Source organism: Stenella coeruleoalba (genome assembly GCF_951394435.1).
Source record: "Stenella coeruleoalba genome assembly, chromosome: 17".
NCBI lineage: Eukaryota > Metazoa > Chordata > Mammalia > Artiodactyla > Delphinidae > Stenella > Stenella coeruleoalba.
Window position 1 is genome coordinate 46,077,820 of NC_137163.1, and position 26,478 is coordinate 46,104,297.

Here is a 26,478-nt window from a genome sequence, read left to right on the forward strand (position 1 = left end):
ATTCTTCTTGCACCTCTAGCCCCATTATTCTAGCTTGGGGTACTTAAAATGTATTGAAGGGGATAGAAATGAGTATTGCATCTTAAATAAAAGTCTTGGACAAGTGGTTCCCACTGATCACTGAGGTTGTTCAAAAGGCTGCACTCTCACGGTGGACTATTGAACCCTTATGTACACCAAGCATTACATCTCACTTATACAATATTTATATCACAGCGCCTATGTATAGCACAATACCCATTGCTAATTCAGATTGTGTTTTAAGATATGAGACAAAATGTAAGACTTTTATTATAGTCAGAAACATCTAGCAAACCAACCAGAAAATAAAAGCTAATTTTCAGTTGGTTGGCCGAGAACAAAAAAGCGAAGATTACCTAGTGCAAAACCATATCTCTGCTAACTACTGTTGGATTTAGAGCACACACATGCTAAAAAATATCTTCTTATCAAAGATTTGAGGTTGGACCTGAAAAAATTATATCAGAAGTGAAAATAATCATGTGGTCTGACCACCGTGGATCACACAAAATAAGTGTATACTATATATTAAGTAGATAGACTACGAGGTCCTACTGTATAGCACAGGCAACTATATTCAATACCTTGTAATAATCTATAATGGAAAAGGATCTGAAGAAGAAATACATATATCGGAATCACTTGGCTGTATACCTGAAACACAACATTGTCAATCAACTATACTTCAAGTAAAACAAAACAAAACAAAAAACTAAGTGTAAAGGGAAGTATAGTTTTATAAATTCACCTCTGATATCCAATGGACCAACTGAAAGACAACAGAAACTACAACTATCTAGGAGACAGGACATGGCCTGCAAACCAGGCCATTACCCTCGATAACGGTCATACCTGCCAAAAAATACACAGACTAGCCTGCATTCATGAATACATAGGAATTCTTCATTTATCTGGCATTGTTAGGCAATGAGGTATTGTATGTTAGGAGAAGTTTTTTTAAAATGACAAATTTAAGAGGAGTTATTTTAACCTTCACTCGGTAATTTTTTTCTAAAATTAAGAAATGTATCTACTGGTGTATCTAATGTTTCCTTGATAACTCGGGGTCATCAGTTCAATCAACGTTTGCATGAATAATGCAAATGGAAACAAGACAGGCATGCTTACTGAAACTGAAAATGACATAGCAATGGCTGGAATAACTGATGAGAGAGCGAGAAAAAAGCAGAACTGAAAACAAACCGTGATCAGGAAACAATCAGTCAAGTTCTGACTTTCTGTACTTAGTTTCAAAAAGAGATACCACAAATCCCAGCGAGAGACTCCAGCATCATTAGCTGTCTTCCTCCTTTGTTTCCACCTTCCTTTCCTTTTCCTTCTACCCTAGATTGTTCCAGGAAGTGTTTATAGCTCCTTGCAAGACAAATTCTAATACTTGCTTTCTCTCACACAAACTTCACAATATGTCCATGTGATAAATGGTGTGGAGGTAAAAGAGAATTCATCACAGGGACAGCTCCTACGAAAATAAAATTAGAAACTAGCTTCTAAACATGCAGAGAGAAGGGCGTGGTGTCAGGCACTAATTTCCTTGCGAATTCCTCTCCATTTCTAATAGACGTTCTTCTTTACCAAGATCCCTTTTTATTGGTGTCCTATTCCAGACTGCTCCACTCCGCCCATCCTCATCCTGTAAAATACATTCACACTCTTTTGTGACCCTACTTATTTGCCCATTAAATAATCAATCATAGAACTGTCGGAATTAAATACAGAGTGAAATTAAAATACTGGAGTCAGTTGGAGGGTTTAAGCAGCTCCACCAGAAAATACTGGGCATGGATTTAAAAGAGGCTGCGTGGGACTTGCTCTTGTCCAACTTCTTTCTCAAGAAGTATCTGAAATAAGCCTAAATTCTGAGTTAATCAGACTGGCCTGCTTTCTCAGGTGGACTGGAATTCTGTTCTTTCCCCTCAACTCCCTGATGTCAGTGGTAATTTCCGGAGAGGAGGTGGACTTCTCTGCCTACTGCAGAAGCTCAGTTCCCCCCGGGTCCGCTCCCTGTCTGTCCCACACTTGAGGCCAGATGCCAGCCTTCCCAGAACATTTGTGGCCTCCTTTCAGTTTTTGACCTGCTCAGATTGAGTCCCTCTAGACTCTTTCTGGAAACCTGATCTTCAACCCCTTTCCCTGACCTCGATGGTCACCTGCCTACTTTAGGCCTCAGGTGCTTTAGCTATAAAATGATATAGTTGCCCTTAATTCTAAAGTCTTCTTTCTAAAGCGCTACAATGTGGTGGCTTCTTGAAAATGTTTCTCTTTGCTGGTTTTAATTTTGTAGAGAATTAAAACCCCAGCCACTCTAAAAGACAGTAAGTTACATTGGATAAGGAAAGTGTGCTTTTGTAGTTAGATTAACAGGGATGGAAGACGACTTAGTATGTTTTAAGATACTCATGATCCGTTCTCGTGAGAGTCGGGGAAGAAGGGGAAGAGAGTTAATAAAATACCAAACAATTGTGACAAATTAAGTTCACCAAGATGTAGGTGATTAGTTACTACTTGAATAAGCCACACAAATCCAATTCAAGTTTTCCTTTAGTTTTCTAAGAAGGATCCCAGTGAACTGAGTCCCATGTTCAGTGACTCCACGTTCAATGGCTTACTCTTTAAAAACTGTTATGTTGCTGGAAGCAGAAATATTGCCCATCAGTCCTAATTGATGTTTAGCTATCATGCACATTTCAAATAAATTTATTACATTGCCTGATCTCAGTGTAATACATTCTAAAGGGGCAAAGAGCACACGAAAAGTTATGGAGTCTCCATCTTCTACACTAAAGTGTGCAATAAATTACATATTATTTGGCCGTGAAATTCACAAGCCATAGAAACCACACCATTAGCAATGTATACAGTGGTAAACAGCAGGTAATGAGAATGATATAAAACCAAACAGACTGTGTATGTTGGCACTGCTGCCAATAAAGCAATTATTAAATGCATTCATATGCATCTACGCTAGGTAAGCTCTTTAGGGCAATTGCTATGAGTTCTACATACCTGTCAGGATATTATATATAGCCCAGTTTCTATGCCCTTTATTCAAAGACGCTGAGAAAGGGTTACTCTGGGTAAATTCAGACCTTTTCTCAATATAGAATTTGGTCAACATGCATTCTGAACAGCAAAATTTCACAGTATTTTCCTACACTAATTGCCACCTCAGCAAATGCAGGATTAAGTATAATGGATTATAAGAAGTTAGAAAGGAAAGATGGAAGAAAAGAAGGAAGGTAGAAAAATGGTGGATATGGAGTACGTAGAGTGGACCTAAAACTAACCTGAGGTTTCCCTGAATTATTAGCATATGCTATAGAAACTTAAATGAAAAAATAAAAAAACCCAGCAAGGGAAACTCAAAGATTCTTTGCTTTTTCACTTTACTGCATATACACGTCCATCTTAAACAATCTATATGCTTATATCCAACAAGAGAGCATTGTTTTGCAAGGCTATTTGGGTTCTATCAGCATGTAAAGGTCAGACAACTCAACTTTAGCAGAGTTAGCCTTCAGGTGAATAATTGCTTCTTTCAGGTTGCGAGCATTTGAATTTTCCAGAAATGTTTCCCAAAATATGAAAACTAAAAGAAGGGTCCTAGGACAGCGTCCTTTAGAAGTTTTATAGTATCAAGGCTTTTGGAGGAAGAGAATCCTTGTCGATTATCAACACAATGATTCCAAGCAGGTCAATTTTTGCTGAGAATATTATTATATAACAGAACCCACTTCACCTCCATTGTACTGACAATGATCTTCCTTACTTCAACCTTGTGCTTCTTAGTAAAGTTGAAAATACTGAGCCAAGAACAGACAGTGACAATGCCAGAGACTCAGATGTACCTATAGGTGCCTTCAGACAACATCAGCCACCCAGGCTAAAGTCCTGGTTTAAAACATCCCAACATGAATGAATCTCAAAAACCATATGCTGAGCAAGTGAAGCCACATCAAAAGGCCACCTACTGTATTATTCAACTTACATGAAATTCTAAACTCGGCAAAAGTCGTCTCTAAAGATAAAAAACAGATCCGTGGTTGCCTTGGGGTAGGAGATGGGGATACTTTTGCAAAAGCCTAGGAGGAAACTTTCTAGGGTTTTAGAATTGTTATCTATCTTTATGGGGGTGGTGGTTAAACAAATGTATACATTAATTAAAAGTCACTGAACCGTTGACTAAAAATGTCTGCATTTTATTGTATGTAAATGATACCTTAATAAGTTTGATTACAAAATGAACCAAAACCAAAACAAAGCAGAAGAAAAACCTCTCAAGACCTCAAAGGAAATATACTGTTTTCTTCCAGGGTACCAGATTGGAAATGAGGCATTGGTCTGTTCTACCCTCAGATTATCCCTAGGATTATCTAGTCTATGTTAAAGCACTAGAGTCCCCTATCAGGAAAACTCACCCCATGTTTAATTACTTTGATTTCTTCTCTGCCTCTTCTCCCAACACAGTGAAGCCATTCACGGAAGGAAAACAAGCTTTTTCCAACTTTGCATCACCACATATTCTTTCCAAAGCTATTATTTATGGAATGAAATTTGGCTACACTTTGTAAAAATCTAGCTTTTTGAGCCTTACAAATCTTAACAGTTAACCTATTGCCTCCACTGGAATTTGGAAAAAAATTATTTTGAAAAGGAATAGCTGAGACTTGACATTTTTTTGTGTGTGTGATTTTCTCTTCCCCTAAGAGAGAAGTGAGTAGGAATGAGAAACACATACATAAAGAAAAAAAAAAATTATCTTGCTGCCTTTGCATGGTTATAATTTATAGGAGGCCCTTTTCAACAATAATCTATTATCAGAATCAATAAAATATAATCTCCATGAAGGCCAGGCCAGGATATTTGTCTCTTTTTCAGCAGATTGCAATACAAACCACATTCATGGATATGCTTCTTGATGATCTTTGTAATACTGGAACAGTTGACCATTTCCTCATGCCTCTTCACCTTAACTTCAACCTGGTCAATGACCTCACATTTCCTTCTCTATCACTTGGTTGTGGGCCTCTTTTCCAACTCCAACTCCAACTCGCATTTCACTCTGGCACCAAAGGACTCACACCTTCCTGCTTTTTAGTGATACCTCAAGGTCATTACCATATTGTGATCACCCTGAAGAATAGCCAGACAATTGTTATTTCAGAGCCATCTGACAGTTTGTAGCTCTAAAAATTAACTAAGGACCGCATTTGACAAAAATATCCTAGTTTAAGATTTTGGTAATACAGCAACAGTAATTCCGAAGTCATTTATGACAATCAGTGTGGGAAGCACCCTCCTTCAGGAAGATCCTTTGCCATACAATACTCTTTCCCTGTCTGGTAATAAGGAAGAATGGCCGTGGAAAGTAACCTTTTGTGGAAAGAAATACTTGGCTTTGAGAAGGCTTGAAGTTCATACATTTTTCTTGCATTAGATTCCCCATTAATTACTTTATCCACAAAGAGGTAATTATCAGAGTTATGTAAGCAATTAAGGAGCTGCTACTCCACATTCTTTCAGCTTGTTGACCTTTCTCACTTTATTTCATGTGGCTATCTGAAACATCAGTGATTTACATGCCCTTCTTTTTTTTTTAACAGATTTCTGTGTGTGTGTGTGTCCCCATGATGAAAACATCATTAAAGTAAAATATCATGAACAGACTCTTAAGAAGCAGAGTCTACTGAAAGTCCTGGAAAATATGAAAGCACTAATATTCATGGACAACTCTACACTCTGAAAGTTACTCCAAATGTTGTTGATGTCTCTTTTGTCTAGGAGTTTTTCAAATTTTCTACCATGATCATTTGTTAGTTTTATAATTACATAATAAAGGCATTACATCATACAATCTTTTGTTATCCATTGCAGTTTTAAAACTATTCCTTTCCTTGTCCTCAGCAGATATGTCATAGATTATTAGTACACAAGCAAAGACTTTCAACGTAACAGTACTTTATAGTGAGAAGAACTATACTGAGCTATCTCTATCCTAAGACAATGCACTAGGAAAGCACTAGGAATTCTTAAGCACTAGGAATACAAAGACGATCAAGGGGCAAGTTCCTTGCCTTCGAGTATACATGATCATTACAGCAAATGCTTAAATAGCACTTAGTATGTAACTCACCACAGCAGTCTTATTATCCTCCTTTTTAATAGTTGAGCAGAGGAAGCCACAGGGAAGTCATAGGGTAAAGCCAGAATTTGAACCTAGGTAGACTAGTACACTCTCCACGGCTTTAACTACTACATTAAAAAATATATATATATATAAGTTTTATATATATATATATATATATATATATATATATATATAAAACTCCAAGTATTCCAAAGTTACAAAACACTTATCTACCAAAACTCAAAAAGGAGCACACAAACTTGCATAGAAAATAAACATGTGGGCTTCCCTTGTGGCGCAGTGGTTGAGAGTCTGCCTGCCGATGAAGGGGACACAGGTTCGTGCCCCAGTCCGGGAAGATCCCACATGCCGCGGAGTGGCTAGGCCCGTGAGCCATGGCCGCTGAGCCTGCGCGTCCGGAGCCTGTGCTCCTCAATGGGAGAGGCCGCAACAGTGAGAGGCCCGCATACCGCAAAGAAGAAAATAAACATGTAAAAGTTCATAAATAAACCACAATATAACCTGCTCCACATAATATACTGACTGCAGTGTCCTGGGCCTCTCCCATCCTTAGGTAGCCGGAAATTACAACAAAATAATACTTTTCACCTTTGGAAGCCACACCATCTCTCATACCAACCAACCAATTACTTCCTTAGAATTGGAAATTAACCTGAATATCATAAAATATATATATATATAGCATTAGTGATGTAGAATCTTTGTTTAAAGACAATAACTTCAATAGCAGAGGGAACTTTACCATTGCAGGCTTCCGATAACCTCTATATTTCTCAGATTTCATGCTAAATCATAAAATGCCATATTGTGTCTGAAGCTATTTTTTCAATAGTCCATTTTCTTAAATGGACGAGCAAAGCCGTAAATACTGAGGAACAATTTTGCCTCCCAAATCCTAAAGCCATTCTGATTATGCCTGGGTGATCATGGGGACGTCATCGGAACTACCAGAGGACTGGCTGAAATACCAGTGTTCTGGCCAGCTTACAAATTAGAAATTATACAGAATCCAATTTTATTTTTTTGTTAAGTAATTCCTATGAGGCTTTTAGGATGTCAGTGTAAAGTCCTTTCATGTGTAATCTTTATCCATTAGATAGGGAACAATGCCAATCCCCGTCATAAATACTTTCACAACCTGACACTGAAAATCCATTGCAGGGCATAGGACCTGCAAATAGGATGTGAATCACACACATCCACTCATTCAGACAATCCACAAATATTCATTTTTAAGTCTACTATATGCCAATAATGTACCGGCCTCTCAGATGCTAAACCATGCTAAATGCTGAAACAGACATACTCAGTTCGGGCCCTCCTGGAACTTATTACCTACAGAAGTGCCTTCACTGTAAATGGTCTGGTCTCAGCCAATGCTATTATCATCAGCAGGTGACCAAAGGATAGAGCTTGCTTCCCTTCAGAGGTACAAAACAGTTCTTACACCTGAATGGGATGCAAAGAATAATCTGACTTCTGTTCACCAGGGGATGAACTGAACTGTCCTTGCAGAAGAGATAACAGAAGGTGTGAACCCCAGATCCTAGAAACGGGCCAGGCACACGATAAGTGTTCAGCTTTTCAAAAACAAATGAACAATCACTTCCTCTCCTAGATCTTTACACCCTTCCTCTGTTGGCCACTTTCTCTCAGCTTATAAACATCCTCAAATATACCCACTTAAAAAAACTCTCAGACCTATGATTCTTTGGATATTCTTGTGGATAACCTAAGTCTCTACCATGCCTTCAAACACCTGTCCTCCCAAAAGCCCACATCTGTACCTTGGGCCCAGACCTGTCTACCAGGCCCCTCTAAAGCACTGAAGATGAAGTAAGATCCTCTCGCCACCCCCAATCCCTTTCTACTGTGCTCTGTATCTCTCAAAAAGATGCAGCTGTAAACTGTCACCCACGCTTGCTGCCCTTCCTTTTCTAACTGGTCACCAGGCCTCACCCATTCTCTCTCAGATCTGCAAAACCCGGTCCCACCTTTTATAACTTAAGTGGGACCCTTAGATTACAATTCACCCTGCACCCAATCAACTGCCTTCCACATGGAGGTCCAAGTGAGCCTCTAAACCAGAATTCCATTTCACTGTTCTTTGGTGTTTCCCGCAGCCTTCAGGATAAACATCCAAACTTCTGACAGGACAAACAAGGCGCCTTTCTGTTGGGCCCCACTAAGTTTTCAGTATCGACTCTCATTTCTTTCCCAAACCCTGAGTTCCAGTCCTGTACATTAGTTTTGCCATATTTTCTTACATTTCTCAAACTTCAACACACACTGCTTTCTCCTGCCACCCCAGGAGCTTCTACATATCCTTAGAAAGGACGGCACTTCCTCCAAGAATCCTACCCTGAACTTTCCCTTCCAAGTTTCTGTGCTCTGCAAAGGGGAAAGATGGCGGGGAGGGATACATCAGGAGTTTGGCATTAACATATACACACGACTATATATAAAATAATCAACAAGGATCTACTGCATAGCACAGGGACCTCTACTCCATATCCTGTAACAAAGTGTACGGGAAAAGAATCTGAAAAGGAATGGATATATGTATAACTGAATCACTTTACTGTACACCTGAAACTAACACAATATTGTAAATCAACTATCCTCCAATATTGAATAAAAATTAAATCAAAGAAAAAAGAGATTCTGTGCTCTGTAGCAGCAGAACTCACTTCTTCCAGAGCACTGACTCCTGTGCTTGTGTTTACTTGCTGCCCAGTAGAAGGGAAGATTCCCTAGGGCAGAAGCATGGTCTCCAGCAGCCCTTGGTTCTGACAACTCATTCAAGTGCCAGGATACTTTACACACATAACCTGCTTAATTAATTCTAAGAACCCACAGAAAGAGTGGTTTTTAATGTCATTTTACAAGTGTGGGGATTGTAGTGCAAAAGAAACCTGTCCAGGCCACAGAGAGCATAAGCTCTGGAATTCAAACCCTAAGCTGCCTTGACACCGGTGCTCTTTCCACTATATATGATACACCTATTGAAAAAAAATTTTTTTTTCCTGAGCCCCGTTTGAATGGAAAGGAAATGAAGCTGGGATATATCCATTTCCTAATCGCTTTGGTGTGTACCAGGCAAAGTCATTCAACAGACCAGGTAACATCCGTGCAACAATTAACGGTGCTCCAAACTGTGCTAAGTGTTCTACTTTGTAGAGTCTAGAAGCATTAACACAGTGCATCCTTGTAACCGCCACGGAGGCTGGGTCCTGTTAAGCCCATGCTACAGATGAGAACACTGAGACCTTGAAGCCTTAAGGCACTCGGCCGGGGTCACCGAGCTGGCAGGAGTCCTAGGCCGCACGCCCCGTCTAGTGCACGCACACCCGGGCACTGGGCACCGGTTCTAGTGCCCACCCTCCACCTTTAACCATTTAAAACCCCGCTTCTCAGCGCCCACACGAGGGCCCCTGGAAGCGGGAAGTACAAACCTGTCTCGACAAGCCGTGGCTGGAAGAAGCTCTGGATACAGATCAGGGGCAGAGGGTGCTCAGGAGCGGCGCCCAGTCTACCCGCGGAGGCAGTCGGCGTTAAGTCCAGCAGGCCCTCCCTCAGGGAAGCCCACACGGAGGGCAGAGGCACTGAGTCGTGCAGCGCGCACAGGTCCTCAGAGCGCGAGAAGGAGTCGGCCGCGCTGTCCGGGCGCAGCTTCACCGAGTGATCATGGCCTGAGCGCGGCCTCGGGGACGCTGGCTGCAGACAGGATGCCCACACCCGCCTGTGGGTCCCGGCTCGCCTCCCGGCCCCTCGGGCGCCCACCGCCCGGCGGCTGCGGCCCGAAGACATAGGGCCACGGGCCCCAGCTAGGCCGGGCCCTCCATGCCGCGCTCCGGAGCCCACGCGCGGTCTGGTGTTGGCGCGGGCATCAACGCCCTCCCGAGCCGCGGGGTTGCGGTTTAAGCCTCCGGGCGGGCCCGTGGGGGCGGGGCTCGAGGACTTCTGCGCGCTCGCCGTGCGTCCGCACGCAGACCCACCTCCCTTGACGACGCGGCCTGAGGAGCAGCACGCAGACCCGCCTCCCTTGACGACGCGGCCTGAGGAGCGATGTCGTCAGCTTCGAGACTACGGCAGCGCGAAAGGTAGGAGGCGTGGAGAATTTGGGGTTTCCAAAAAGCGTTTGCTGACTGATCCAAACAAAAGTGAGACATGGTTGTATCAGTGCATTTTAAAAGTAGTTAAACTCCCGCAAAGTGTCTGTGCTCGCCCCGCCCAGGAGAGAGCGTGAACTCCGTGAGGGACACAGGAAAGGCTGAGTGAACGTCTGCCTGTGGTCCCTTACCTGGTGCACGGGTGTGTGAATTTCTGCGGAGAGCTCTTAATTTCTGTCGTTTCTGCTGACTTGACACGGTGGTTGGCAAACGGTGACGTGTTCCGTGCATTCAGGACATGATCGTGGTTCCTAATAATCACTTTGTTTTGTACTGACACCTCTACAGAGAATTTATTACTGAATATCCACTTTAGAGAAGAGAAACTGAGGCGTAGGAAGTGAAGTGACTGAGTAAGAGGAAGGACTCAGACAATTGGTGTTAGTAAATTAACCCTGCAAGGAGGCCGTTAGCCTGCGGTGGCTCTAGCGATGCGGCCGCCTACTTAAACCAACCAAAATCTAAGCCTGTCAGCGCCTCAGGGTGACGAACACCGCTGAGGACACCCAGTCCCAAACCACCAACTAGGCGTTAAAGCCATAGCAAATCACTCGTTTCCTTGCTTTGCTTCTGCCCTTTTAAAATAAACATCTCTGCAGCTCCTGCGGCTGGAGTGCTCCTCACCTCTTCCGCTTTGTGGTGCCTGAATTGAATCTATTTTTGCGCACATAAAGTGTTAAAATTTTAAATATGCCTCAGTTTGTCTTCTAAGATTGGCCGTAGAGGTTGGATTTGTGTCCAGTTTCTAGAGCAGTGGTCGTCCTCTGGTCAGGCCTTAGGCGTTACGTGTACAACGTTCCTCTTCTACCACCACCTTCTGGATGCCCCCACCCACTACCAGCTCCCACGCATCAGTTCCCCTAGATGTGGTCAGCAATGGCTTTTACATGCAGCGTGCTCACATTATAACATCCGCAGACACTCCTCCGTCCTCCAGCCAGCGTGTGAAGTGAAACATTACCATTCCTGTTGAAGAGTCTCTGGTGTGACCACTTTCCCAAACACAGCCACTCCCCAGCTGACCCTGGGTAACCCCTCCTCTGAACTTGGTCTCCATCAGTGGCATGGATGTCTTTCTATGTAGGCTACAATTTTAAGTATTCTTAAACTGCATATCGTATTCTGTTTTGTTTTCTCTTGTTACTTGCTTTATTTAGTGTTATCTTTGCTAGGTTCATCCATGCTGACACGTAAAGATCTGTCTAGTTCATGTACTTTCCTCGCCACGTAGGATTCCCATGTAGGGAAATCCAATAATTTATATGTGCATTTTCCTGTTGATGGACATTTAAATTGTTTCGAATTTTAAGTATGATTTCTTTTTAAAAAAAATTTTATATCCTTTTTAAAGGTTACTTTACATTTACAGTTATTACAAAATATTGGCTATATTCCCTGTGTTGTACAATACATCCTTGAGCCTGTCGTACACCCAGTAGTTTACATCTCTCACTTCCCCACCCCTGTATTGCCCCCTCCTCCCCCTCCGCACTGGCAACCATTAGTTTGTTCTCTATATCGGTGACTCTCCTTCTTTTTTGTTATATTCGTTCAATTGTTGTATGTTTTAGATTCCATTTATAGGTGATATCCTACAGTGTTTCAGAGTTCAAAAGACTCTCACGACAGAAGCCAAAAGGTAAGAGCCATTTTACATTGATAAAAAGCATTTTAACTATGTAGAAGCAGAAAATGAAAAGAAAGAAGTTTGCATTACATTTAATAAAAGCTTAGGGAGATCTTTGTGGTATATTAGTGAACTTATTTGTGGAAATTTAGCCATGTACATTGTGTTGGAGAGGCACCAAGAGTTCAAGGACTCTCACAATTTGAGTACACAATTGCCTTACTTGTAGGCATGGTGGCAGCCATTTACATAACAGTGATTTGGAGGATGTTGTGTTAGTCAGCTCTTGCTGTGATGATGCTTTGGAACAAATCGACCCAAAACTCAGTTCCATAAACAAGAATTTATTTTTCTTGGACCTATTGGCTAGCTGCAGTGGCTCTCTTTTAGACCTCTAGATGGCTGGTTTTGCTCCGTGTTTTGGGTCAGTTTGAGGCCTGTAACACACATGTTCCTCTGGAGCCCAACTGTGAGGCCGCAGCTCCCAGGCCCTGTCTTCTCACAAAGTTCACTGAAACATAAGAGGTGAGCCCAACTGCACAAGCCCATTTAAGGCCTCTGCTGCTCATTGAAGGCCATCATGTCTGCTCACACTTCATTGGCCAAAACATGTCACAGATCTAAGCTGTATTTAGAATATGTGTATTTGTTTAAAGTTGGGTGCCCTCACAGAAGAATATTGCCTTTTGGACAGTGTTACCTTAGCATTTTCATTGGCATTTGCAAACGTGATAAACGCCGTGTGCACTTTTTCACCTTTGAGAACTTTCTGAAATTGTGGGACCATTTCTATTGGAAAAGGAGAAGGTACACGTTAGAACTCAACTCTAGTTATGGCATTGTTGGGAGAAGAATTAATGAGATAAGGTCAATACAAGTGAAAGATTTGGGATCACATATTCATCATTAACATTAGCATTCTACAGAACATTCCTGGAGAATTGTGATGCTTGCTTTATGTGATTTCTATCATAAATCATTAGAATTTGACCAAGACACTTCAGTGAAACATACATCATACAGCACATCGCATTTTAGTTTTTCCTACCACTCCACAACTTATCATCAATACTTCACCGTAACTCAGAAACAGAAACAGAAACTGAGTGAGTTCATTGTTAGCAGACGGGCTTCACAAGCAATACTAGTAGAAGTTCTTCAAATGATAGCAGACAGTAACTCAAGCCATAAAAACAAAACAAAGAATGCTGACTAGAGCAGTTGTGTAGGGAATTATAAAAGATACTGTAATTTCAAATTTCTTCTCCTTTCTTCTCTTAACAAATTTAAAAAGTAAGTGCCTAACCAATATGACTATATTTGGATTGTTCTCTATATAACATAAAAAAAATTATACATTTGATGATATGGCACAACGAAGGCAGTGAGAACAAAGCTGTGTTAGAATAAAAATGACAGTAGATCATAAGCTGAATCCGCAGGAAGAAAGGAAGAGAACCAGAAATGGTAAATAGATTAACCCGACAGACTCAAAAATATTTATTTGCTCAACTTTCTTCTCTAAGCTCTTTGAAAAAATAAGCTTCTGAGAAGTAATTATTATAATAGTATGTTGTTAGGTATGTAAAATATATAAATGTAATAAAAACAAAAAAGAGGGGAAGGCATACAGCTCTATAAAAGTACAGTTTCTGTTTCTATCTGGAATGAACCTAGTAAAAATCTGAAGAGATTCTGAGATGTATTCCATAAGCCCTAGTGCAGCCATTACTCAAACAATGTGGTTAAAAATCATTAAAGGAATTACATGTTACAGTAGAAAATATCTACTTACTATAAAAGGAAAATGGAGGAACAATAACAAAAAAGCAAAAACATGAGACATGTAGAAAACCAAAGGTAAAATGATAGACATAAATAAATCCTACCATATCAGTAATAAAAACTAAATGTAAATGAATTAAACAATACAATCAAAAGGCAGATATTGTCGAACTGGGTATTAAAAAATGGTTTCTATAGGAGACACTGCTTGGATTCAAAAGTCTATTGTGTACAAAGTAAAAGGATGAAAAAATATACGTCATGCAAATAGCAACCGTAAGCATTGCTGAAGTGGCTACACTAATACCAGAAAAAATAGACTTTAAAACAAACAAAAAACTTACTAGATATGAAAAGGGACATTTTATGATAAAGAAAGGGAAGATACAAAAATCTTTATCATATTTGCCCTGAATAAGGTAAAACCAAAATACACGAAGAAGAAAATACCAAAATCCATGAAGAATTGAAGGAAGAAATAGATAATTGCACAACATTAGGTAGAGGCTTCAGTACTCCACAGTCAAAAATGGATAAAACAGTTAGGCAGAAGATCAACAACGATATAGAAGACTTGGACAAGACTATGAATTAACAAGACCTAATAAATGTTTACAGAACACTCAACCAAACAGTAAAATACTCATCCTGCTCAACTACATGTGAAACGTTTTCCAGCATAGATGACATGCTAGGCTGTAACAGAAGAGATTGAAACCCACATACATTGCTGGTGGGAATGTAAAATGGTGCGGCCATTTTACAAAACAGCTTGAGAGTTCCTGCAAGTGTTAAACATAGAGTTACCCTATGATCCAGCAGTTCCACTACTAAATATATACCTAAGAGAAATAAAAACTTATGTCTGCTCGAAAGCTTGTACGTGAATGTTCATAGAAGCCTATTTCTAAAAACAAAAGGTGGAAATAATTCAAATGACAACCGGATAAGTGAATAAACAAAATGTGGAATATCCATACAATAGAATAGCATTCAGCTATAGAAAGGAATGATCTATTGATCCATGTTACAACATGGATGAACCATGAAAGCATTATGTAAAGTAAAAGCAGCCACTCACAAAAGATCACATATTGTACGGTCCCATTTATATGAAATGCCCAGAATAGCAAATCTGTAGAGATAGGAAGTAGATGAGTGGTTGCCTAGGGCTGAGAGGGTTGAGGAGATTGAAAAAAGCTTGTTAATGTGTAATGGGTTTTTTGTGGGGGGACAGAAATCTAAAATTGGATTGTTGTGATGCTTACACAAGTCTTTTAGTGGTTACACTAAATGAATTGTATACATTAAAGTGTTGAAATTATGGTATGTAAATTACATCCCAATAAAGCTGTTAAAATTATGATAATTCCATATTTATAAATTTGAAAATTCATCGAAAATGACAAATTCTTTAAAAATGCAAGCTAACAAGACTAACGCAAGAAAGAAAACATATCTCAAAAACCTATATCTACTGCAAAAGTTGTTTGTATAATTAAGTACCTTTACAGAAAATGATTTCCAGGGATAAATGGCTTTCCAAGTAAATTGTTCCAAATATTTAGGGAAGAAATATTGGTAATCTTACATAAAAATCTTCCAGGAAACAGAAAAGTATATATTGCTCAAAATATTTATAAGGCCAACATAAGCTTCAGATCAAAACTAAAAAGAATATTACAAGAATAGAATCACAGGCCAGTTTCTCTTTTGAACATGCATGCAAAATGTGTAAACAGAAGCACAAACTGTATCCATGGTATGTAAAACAATCATATATCACAATCAAAGTAGCTTTATTCTAGTAATGCAAGGTTGGTTTAATGTTCAAACATGAAACTGATCCCAGGAATGAATTAGAGTGGGAAAAAAGTCATTTAAAACAGAAGTCTTGGGACTTCCCTGGTGGTCCAGTGGTTAGAACTTGGCGCTTTCACTGCTGGGGCCCTGGGGTCCAATTCCCGGTCAGGGAACTAAGATCCTGCAAGCCATGAGGCAGGGACCTCCCCCCCCCGCCAAAAAAAAAGGAAAAAAAGAAGACTTAACCAGGAGAAGCACAAGATCGAATAAACATAACAGATAACACCTTATGAAAAGTAGGTGAAGATTATGGAATATTCTAAAATTTTAAAACAAAAAGAAACATTTAAAGATTCAAGAGGATGTGACAAATATTGTACATAGGCAAAAAATAAAATAAAGTAAAATATACGGATGATGGGAGCCCAAAAATCCAGATGCCCATGTCCTGTCTCTGAAGATTCTCATTCAATGGGTTATGGATTTCCTCTATGTTTAAAAACCTACAGGTGTTATAAAGCAGAAACTAACACACCATTGTAAAGCAATTATACTCCAATAAAGATGTTAAAACACAACCAAACAAACCTACAGGTGATTCTGATATGATTCACAGACAATGTAAAGCTTCTGCTTTACAGGAAATAATACCAGATTATTTTGTTATTTTATAGTTATAGTAACAGGTTGTACTACTGACCTGTAAGTCTGATGTCAAAATGCACTCCCCACTAGGGATATAAAAGGAACTAATAGTCTCTGCGGCTGCTTGGTGGCAGCATGCATGGGCAATGCAAGGGCAATTATTGTAGGAATCCAAATGAGTGGAACATTTTAGAATTGGATCATCTAGTCAAGCTTCCAACTATTATAGTTGTGAAAACTAAGGCCCATATAAAAGAAATGATTTATCTCCAAAGAGCGTTAGTGAAAGAGTATGAAATTAAAAATATCTCTGAACTTTTAATTTAGTGCTGTTTTTATTAATCTCATGTATTAGCTTAAACTTCAGTGTGACAGATTTGGGATTGAATTCTTGCTCAAATTTACTGATTGTGTGCCTTTTAGTAAGTTGCTAAAACACTTTTTTTTAAAAAAATAGATTTATTTTCGGCTGCGTTGGCTCTTCCTTGCCATGCGCGGGCTTTCTCTAGTTGTGGTGAGCGGGGGCTACTCTTTGTTACGGCGCGTGGGCTTCTCATTGTGGTGGCTTCTCTTTGTTGCTGAGCGCGGGGTCTAGGTGTGTGGGCTTCAGTAGTTGTGGTTCACGGGCTCTAGAGTGCAGGCTCAGTAGTTGTGGCACATGCTCTTAGTTGCTCCGTGGCATGTGGGAGCTTCCCGGACCAGGGCTCAAACCTGCACTGGCAGGCAGATTCTTAACCACTGCGCCACCAGGGAAGCCCTACTAAAACACTTCTAACTTCGCTTTTCACATATGTAAAATGGCTGATATAGAATATGAGATAACCTAGCACTGTTCTTAACACATACACGTAGTTAACATTTTTTGGCTCTCATCCCTCTTAAACAGCCTCTATCCTCTTAACAATGAAAGTGTGTTTCAGCTAGCAAAGCACCCCAGAGCTGACCACATTCTGGCAAGAGATATAGGATTCTTTTTCTTGCTGGTGGTTCTTTATACCTGATATTTGAACTGCACTGAAACATGAACATCTCTTGTTTATACTGTATTAATGGATTGATGAATTTGATAGATGAATTTTAAAAAGTAATATGCAGGAAAAAAAAAGTAATATGCAGGAATTGAGCTGCCTTACTCTCAAGAAATATAATTCGATAGTGGTGGCTAAAACGATAAACAGTGTTTGGACAGGGAGTCCACATTGGATGTGAACTACTTGTACTCCCATTCGTCTATTAAGAATAAATAGAATCCTTTCAAAATCTGTTTTAAAGGGCAGTTATTTCCTTCTGACTCATTTAAGTTACCTGCAAGAAAAAGACAGTCTCCTGAATCCTTGCTTAAAAGGCTTTTAATATAAAGCAGATAATTTTTTGCAACATTTCCCAAACTTTTCATTATCAAATTGGCTGAGGCTTCTCAACGATTATCATTTCACAACAATATCTCCCTTTTCACCTTTTTTAAAAGAGTTGGCCTCGTAGATGTGCCCTTAAAACAGAGCTTCACTCTCAACTTATTTTAAATTTTGTATTCAAACAGTATGAAGAAAACAGGATCAGAGAATTCAGCCATAGAAGTGAATGGATTACTGATACATGCTACATCATGGATGCAACTAAGTGAAAGAAGTCAGGCGCGAAAGGCTCTATATTGTATGGTTCCATTTATATGAAATGTCCAGCAGTGGCAAATCCATACACACGGAAAATATTATACATTAGTGGTTTCCAGGGGTTTGGAAGAGAGGGAAATAGGGAATGACTCCTCAAAATGGGTGTATGTTTCCTCTTGGGGTGATGAAAATGTTTTGTAGTTGGACAGTGGTGATAGTTGCACAACATTGTGACAGTAGTAAATTCCAGTGAATGGTACAGTGAATTGTAAAATGATCAAAATGGTGAATTTTGTGTTATGTTCATTTTACTACAATAAAAAGGAGAAAGAATTAGGGAAAGACAGAGTTTGGGAAACTAAGGTGAACTGGTCAAGAAAAAGACAGCTCTACTGTTCAGTGTTCTCTCAGCTCTCCCAGTGCATTAATCCTCAGCAAAAAGTAGCCTGAACTTGTCGATGATAGTCATTCAACACAGTCCAGGGAAAAGTAAATAAAATAAAACCCAACTCTTCTTCTTTAGCACATCTATGAAAGGTTAACTTGCTGCTCAGCCACGTGGACATTCATGAAGACGTTTCACTTTAGGTGTCCTCTACTTCAGTACTTTACTCACAGCTCATTCACACATGTAGGCAATAGCATTCCTTAATTCGATGGAATCTGCAGTGCTGGTTGTGATCGGTCTCATGAAAAGCAAAGGGAAGGAGGAAAAAGCCTCCACATTGACTTGGTGGTCTTGACGAAATGGATGTAGAAGACAGCTTGAGTGTCAAACTGGAAACTGTTATTTTCCTTTTCCTTTTCTTTTTATCTTTCCTATCAGGTCGTCTGCCCACTTCCCACCCCCTTCTTTCAAACAGGAAAGACACTAATTAGCTGGTTTTTTGTGTTTTTGGTAAAACAGCTATTGTTTTGCGTTTCTTGTTGTTCGGTGAACATTATTGTTTTTACTGCCAAATGAGCTTCAGTGGTTGATGTAGGGGGTCTCTTGGGAACTTAACTTTTTCCAGTTTAAGTGGAAAAGCTTTTTTGTTTGAATTGGCTTTTACTGGGTGCTTCAGGGTTTGCTCTTGGCTCTTTGAAGGGGGACTGAATAGCACTGTGTTTCCTTTGAGGTTCCAATGAATAAAGGATCCTATGTCTTGGGCACTTTTTGTTGATTTTGCTGTGTGTCCTCTCTAGTAGCCAGATGCAGATTCCAGGAAAATGACATATAAATGAATATAAGTAATCTAATATTTTTACAGTTTGCTTTGGCCATACTCCTGGTCTTACTCTACTTGTAGCAGATGGCTTTAAAGAGCATTAGCTATGTATATATTAAAAATAATATAAATATACCAATATTAAATATTATATTGATGTATAAGTGTAATATACTAATATTTATATTAGTGTATAACCTGTATTATATTAATATATATTTTTGCCTAGCATATATTATATACAAAATATATGAGTAATGAAATGTATTTCTATGGTTAATATGTTCATAATATTAATATGATATATCCTGTAATATTGATTATAAAACAATTATATCATAATATATAAATATATAATTATTATTATCTGATATAATACACTATAGTTAATATATTCTATATAACAATATATAATGTATTAGTATAATTGTATTATATAATATAAATATAATACATATATAAAACTATATAACTTTTAGTTATACATTACACATACGAGTATGTATAGCTATTTATAATTTTATTGACATAGGAATCTGGTCATCATAAGAATTGATGTAAAAATATGCACTATTTTCAATCAAATGGGCCTTAACCTCACTACCTACACATAAGTACTTTTAAAATCTTGAACCCTGTCTAACTCATGCTTCCATATCTGTCAACCCGCTTTTCTACACATGCACGTAGACACACATTTATACGTGATACATATGTATACTACCAGTTTTCAGTTCAATGTATATAAATATATAATATATAATTATATTCCTGTCTATGTATACAAATATAAATCAAAGGTATGTGTATAGGTATGTATTTCATATGTTTATATAAATATACAAATAATGTATGTGTATATAAACACATGACTGTATACATACATACACAGAAATATACTTATTTAAACAAAACGGACCTAAATATAGTTCTTTAAGAATAAAAAGTTATGTCTCACTGTTTCAATAACAGTTTATAATTTTCTACTGTATGTGCTTCTATAATTGTTATGAACATTTCGCATTTTTGTTGAATGTTGTTTTAACTTTTTGCCTTTTTTTGTTTTTTGTTTGTTTTTTTTTTGGTACGTAGGCCTCTCACTGTTGCAGCCTCTCCCGTTGCGGAGCACAGTCTCCGGACGCACAGGCTCAGCGGCAATGGCTCACAGGCCGAGCCGCTCCGCGGCATATGGGACCTTCCCGGACCGGGGCACGAACCCGTGTCCCCTGCATCGGCAGGCGGACTCTCAACCACCGTGCCACCAGGTAAGCCCAGTTGTTTGCCATTATTAATGAAGTTCTGAAGAATACGGTGGGCAAGATTACTTGAAAAACTCTCCTAACAGAAATGGGTTAGGTATGCTAGGTTAAATGTACACAACTTATTTTTAAGTGCGTGGTTGATTTTGGAAGTGTGCAGTCGAAATTTCCAGGACCCATGAAGGAACGGTGGTCCATGTGTGAGAGTGATAGCTCTATTAAGAGTGAGTGGATTGAAGATCTTGATAGCTTAGAACAGAAGCTGGAAATCCTGTTTTTATGGAGCCAAATGGCAAATATTTTAGGCTTTGTAGACCAAAGAGGCAAAATTGAGGATATTATTTAGGTACTTAGGTAACCATTTAAAATGCTACCAGTTAAAATGTGAAAATTATTCATAGCTCATAGGCCATAAAAAATAGGCAGCTGTCTGGATTTGGAATACAGGCCATAGTTGAATGACACACCTGGTATAGAGACTTGTTTTTAAATGGCCATGACCACATGGGAGGCAGGAGGTAAGACTCCATCCCTACTAGATGGGAAGTTAGAACTAAACCTACCTATCCCTGGCTTCACCTTTAATGAAAGGGTGTGCCAGGAGAAAAAAATATCTGCTGGCAAAGGGAGACTAAGACCAAATTCTCTTGGCCTCTGCTCTGGGTAGGAAACAGGTAGGAAATCTTGAGAATTCTGAACCGCAGATCTGTGTTCACAGTGTTTGGGTTGCAAATTTATTTGCGGTCTTGCAAACAGAAGCTAAGAAATTAACTTAAAATGCTCCCAAATCGGTGGTATTCCAAACACAAAACTAAACCCTTTCTGGAGAGATAGACCTTCAACACAGGCCTATAGCGTTCCCACAGATAAAGTTTAGCTAAACGTGAGCTCATGATCTAAATTTACACAATAATGAAGAAATCAGCTACAAGTGGAGAGAATCAGCAAAAACAATCAATACCAGAATTAAATTCCCAAGGCCATCCATCAGATGTTGGAATTATCAGGTGCCAGGCAGAAAATATACATAAAACTAGAACTGAAACAAGGAGCAAGGATGTTTTAAAAGACTGGGTAGGATCTTTCAAACATTTTTAAAGTACATGTCATTGATAAAGCTAAAAACTCGAAGGTTGTGTAATACAGCAGGTTAATCGTGAAGAGTGAATTTATGCTGTTTTTAAAAATATGGCAGATCAGATTGCCTGCCTAATTATATAAGTTGATTTATCTTAAAAAATACACAGTATTTTAAAGATTTATTGGCTGTAAAATAAGTTAAGGGTATTTCAAAGGGCTTCTCTGCAAAGAGAAGTGAGAAGTAGCAAAACACAGAAAGTTGAGGGGAAAAAATGTCAATATATACATTGCTATAGGGTGAACTAAACCTTAGGCCAGCAACTATGAGGAGGAGCTGACCCTTAGATACGTACAACTAAACTGGAACCTTCAAAAAGTTCAACTATTTATAAGTAAAAAGAGTTATTAAAATTAATAACCAAGTGTTTTAATTGACATCAGAAGAGTAAAACAATAAACCCTGAGAACATAGAAAAATAGACAATAAAGATATGAGCAGAACTTAATAAAACAGAAAAAAGTATAAAATTGAGGTGATTTAGTAAGTCAAAAGAATATTCTTTGAAAAGATTTAAAAAAACAAACTTTGATTAAGCAAAACAAAAACGTAAGTAAACAATATACAGAAAGAATCAGGACAGTGTTATAGCAGAGAGTACAAACAGAGAATATATGAAATGCCAGTAAATTTGAACATTTCTGTAAAGTGGACAATTTCCTAGCTCCTAAAGTTTACCAAAACGGACACAAGAGGAAATTTGTAGCTGGAGTTCTTGCACCAGTAATGGAATTAAGTGAATAGTTTACAATCTTTCACCAAGAAAATACCAGACCCGGCCAGATCATTTGGGAGGTGAATTCTATCCAACTTCTGTTAAACAGATAACATCAATATTAACAAAGAAAAACTTCTAGGGAGTAGCAAAGGAAGAATGCTCCTTTATTCATCTTATGAAGTCTATATAATTCTAATACTGAAAATAGATTAGGACTGTAAGGAAAAAGAAATTTACAGGTCAAATTTACTTGTAAATATAAAAGGAAAAATTTTAAACTATGATATTAGCTACCCACGTTCACTAGAGTAAGAAAAAGCATGAGCAAGTTAGGTCATCCAATGAATGAAAAGGTAGTTTAATGTCAAGAATATATATCAATAGATTGAAATCACCACATTTTATTTCTTTCCTCTGTCTCTTTAAAAAATTGCTAAGTACTTATATTGATCTCTCTTGTACTAGGCACTGTGCCAAGTCACTTACATATTTACTCCTTTAAACCTTCTATCATCCCTGGGGGAAAGTTCTATTTTGCTTCCATTTCTTAGCTAAGACTCTAACCCCCAGGAAAGTAAAGCAACATTTGTAAGTTTTTGTGGATGGTCAGTGACAGGACCAGTACAGGAACATCCAAAGTCTGTGCTTGGAAACAGTGCCCCATGTTGACACTCACATTACAGATGAAAGGAAAGGAACCATGCACTTACCATATAGATTAAATCTCACATTACAGGTTAAAGGAAAGGAACCATGCACTTACATTATAGATTAATACCCACATAACAGGTTAAAGGAAAAAGAAACATGTGCTTCTCTCAAAAGTTGTAAAGAAGGCATATCCATTTCTAAATATATTTCCCAATTTCTTTTGCTTGTTTTCTGACCTTTGTAGTGCATTTTGCCATGAGGAAAATTTTAATTCTTATATAATTAAATGTATCCTTTTTTCTTTGTATCTTAGAAAGATATTCCTCATGAATAATTTATTTCAAGTCTCCCAAGTTTCTGATACTTTTACACTTTCATTATTTTTTAACTTTTAACTAGTTGCTGTATCTAGAATTTAGTAATTCTATGATAGCTATATTTTCCCACTTTTGTTGAATAATTTTTGCTACTGATCCAAAACGTGAATTTTATTTTAATCTCAATTCCCTTATATCTTACATCTAATTTTAAGATGCTTCCTATTCCACTGGTTGTTTTGTCTATCTAAAACAAAATGCTACCTTAAAAATAATGTAATTATAATACAATAAATGTCATTAGTAAACATAATACAATATATAATAAATAGCACAATATAAAATAACAAAATATAATTTACCATATAACAAGGTCAAAGGAGAGCAAAAGTATACAATCACTTGAAATATCCCCCAAAAGATATTTTATAAAATTCAATATTCATTTGTAATTTAAAAGAAAGAGTAAAATAGGGATTGATGAATGCTTCCAAAATAAGAAGAAATTATATGTCTAAAAGAGAAAGAGGTAAGTGATAGACTTTAGTAACACTGGCAATAAATGCAGGACAAGATGAGGATGCCTGATATAATGTTAAAGAAAAAGTATTATGTAACATTGTGTTTGCAGCACTGATGAGTTCAGTGAAAAGAGAATCTCATAGAAAAGAGTATCTCGTTCTTCTTAATGTATGTACACTTGTCCATTGCATGAACATAACAGCTTATTTAACCAATATGTTACTGATCTGCATCTGGATTTCTAGGTTTTCATGGAATTTTATTATGCACAGTTGCTTCAAACACTAGGACTTCCTCTTATGTTTATATCTTTTGAAAGAAACAATATCTCCACAGATGATTTATCTGTGCTGGCTGCTAGCTGACTTTGGGTACTTCTCAGTTCTTCCCTTTACCTTCCTAGTCAATATGAAAAGGGAAGGCAAGAAGGTCTCCTGTTTAGAGACTGTAAATGTAGGTCTTGGTGATAAAGTCTTGGTGGTAAAGGCTAAAAGTATTAACCCAGAACAAATGTTTTTCCAGCTGTAACTGTGTGTGATTCCCTTGGCTTGATTCCATAGAGGATGTAAGACAAGACTGTAGAATCTGCCCTCAAAGTGCTTCCAGTAGGATGAGCTAAGTCAAGTATGGTGGCATATCTAATTCAAGACAAACTATATAACATCTCCTTTTCTCTCCTGGCAAAACTTGGTGGAGTGAATGTAGAAGTCACTGTATGCTTTAAATTAAAGCAACACAATAAATCTTGTATTGGAAGGTGCTTATTCTGGTCTCTTTGTGGAGACGAATTGGAAATTGTCTAGAAGAAGGAAAATTAGGTTAACCGAAGTTAAACTCATAAAAAATTGAGCATTAATTAAATATCTGTGGTCTATGTTTCTCTTTGATCATAATTTCTCCCAATTTATAGACCTCTTTGATACCTGATTAATCCTTGTCAAAGATGCAGTTAACAATGATTATTACTGTGTATTAGGTTTTGCCTGGGCCCTGAAGAAACTATCCTAAATCACCAGCTATGATTGTCACTTGATTTCCTCACAGAGAACAATCAGAACTCCTTGTCTTAAGTGGCTTGGGATGTGAAACTAGTTAGTCTCTTAGATACTGTTAGAGGACCCTACAGAGCCCATTGGTGAAAGTTTGGAAAACACTGGGCTTCTTAAGATTGATTCTTGTAGTGCTTCAGGAAAGATCACTGAACCAAAAGGATAACGGTGTTTCTGGTTCTGTTGTTAGTGTTCTCCATGGAAACATTGCTGAAGCTTCTGGACTCAATTTCCTTCCCCATGTGTGAATGTCACTGAAAAGATCCAACTCCATTCTATCCCCATGTAACTTCAGAAACTAAGCAAAATGAAGACTCAAAATTCATTTCAAATAATGAAATGAATATATAACATAGAATGGAACTGGGAAGATACCTGGTTTAAATTCTGGAAAGTACCAACTATACAATTCTGGATAAGTTGCTTCATCTTGCTTAGTCTAATTTAATGCCCATCTCACAGGATGTTATGATGATTAATTTAATATCTTTGTATAACGTACAGTGTTATGTAATTTCTTCTTGTTTTTCTTGAGTAAATTCATATCCTTAAGCAACTCACTGTAAACAATAGTTACTTGCTTAAATTACTCTTATCTTCTATTATCCGCTGAATTGTGTCCTGCTCAAGTTAATATGTGGAAGTCTTAACCCCCAATACCTCGTAATATGACTGTATTTGGAGATAAGGCGCTTAAGTAGGTAATTGAGGTCAAATGAGGTCAAATGGGTGGGCTCTAATCCAATATGACTGGTGTCCTTATAAAAAGAAAATATTAGGACACAGACATGCACAGAGAGAAGACCATGTGAAGACAAAAGGAAAACATGGCATCTACAAACCAAGAAGAGATACTTAAGAAGAAATCAATCCTGCTGACACCTTATCTCAGATTTCTAGCCTCTAGACCTGTGAGTAAATTTCTGTTGTTTAACCTCCTCAGTCTCTGGTACTTTGTCATGGCAGCTCTAGGAAACTCATACAACTTTTTATGGCCTCCTTGTCTCAAGTTGAAAGTTCAATATTTGGCATCATAGCTAGGAAACAAAAATATCATCTACATTCCTTGTTGTAGTCTTTCTTCCCCATTCTCATTGCTAGTAATTTCCATATTTGGGTCTCTTTTCTGTGCCTTGTAAACAGAGCGTTACGCTCATTTCTGGTCTTACTGCTAATATACAGTAAATGTGCAGATACCGAATAGATTTTGGAGAAGTGCAGCATATAGTTGGCACATGTGTGTATGTGTGTGTATTCATGTAATTTATACTTTTTCTCTATTTTCTTCCTTTGGTGTGAGCTAAGATTCTCTGCTTTTGTGACGAGTACTCCTGAATACTAATCCCTGAATTTAATTCACCAAAAATTGCCAAAAATAATAATAATATGGGGAAAGAGAGAGTGATAGAGGGAGAAGAACAAACAATCAGGCAAGGGCAGTACTGTGAATTATTAGGGTCTTATTAATAAGATTATGTTAGTCTAGAGGAAATGACCGTAAATATCATCAGTGAGCCCAGTTGGTCTTTACCGACTGCCAGACACATCCCTGAGTTCTGTTCTTAGTCTCCAACTGTGTGATTACTACTGTCTGGAAGTATTATTTGAACAACTAAAGGCACTTAATGGAAAAGGAATATGTCTTTAGAGAATCAACAGTAATTTTTCTATCTGATTACAAAGGAATGTTGACTGTCTGGCAACCTCAGTCATATTTGTAAGCAGGAAAGCATTGGCTATTAAAAGTGGATGATGTAAAGAGATGAGCAGAAACTTTGGCGATA

At 38.2% G+C, this 26,478-nt stretch overlaps 1 protein-coding gene and 1 pseudogene across 4 annotated transcripts in view; both read left to right on the top strand.

Moving 5' to 3' along the window:
- Positions 1-5,878, top strand: part of LOC307175757 (uncharacterized protein) — a 44,566-nt gene extending 38,688 nt beyond the window's left edge. For all 3 annotated transcript variants that reach the window (XR_013824463.1, XR_013824464.1, XR_013824465.1), the window contains one exon: positions 5,643-5,878. The gene's annotated coding sequence lies outside the window, so the exon portion shown is untranslated. The remainder of the gene's footprint in view (positions 1-5,642) is intronic.
- A 2,937-nt stretch (positions 5,879-8,815) lies between these two features.
- LOC307175748 (UDP-N-acetylglucosamine--peptide N-acetylglucosaminyltransferase 110 kDa subunit-like) overlaps positions 8,816-26,478 on the top strand; it is a 33,709-nt pseudogene continuing 16,046 nt past the window's right edge. The window contains exons 1-3 of the transcript XR_013831790.1: positions 8,816-10,290; positions 11,931-11,998; positions 20,133-20,305. The product of XR_013831790.1 is annotated as a UDP-N-acetylglucosamine--peptide N-acetylglucosaminyltransferase 110 kDa subunit-like (transcript). The remainder of the gene's footprint in view (positions 10,291-11,930; positions 11,999-20,132; positions 20,306-26,478) is intronic.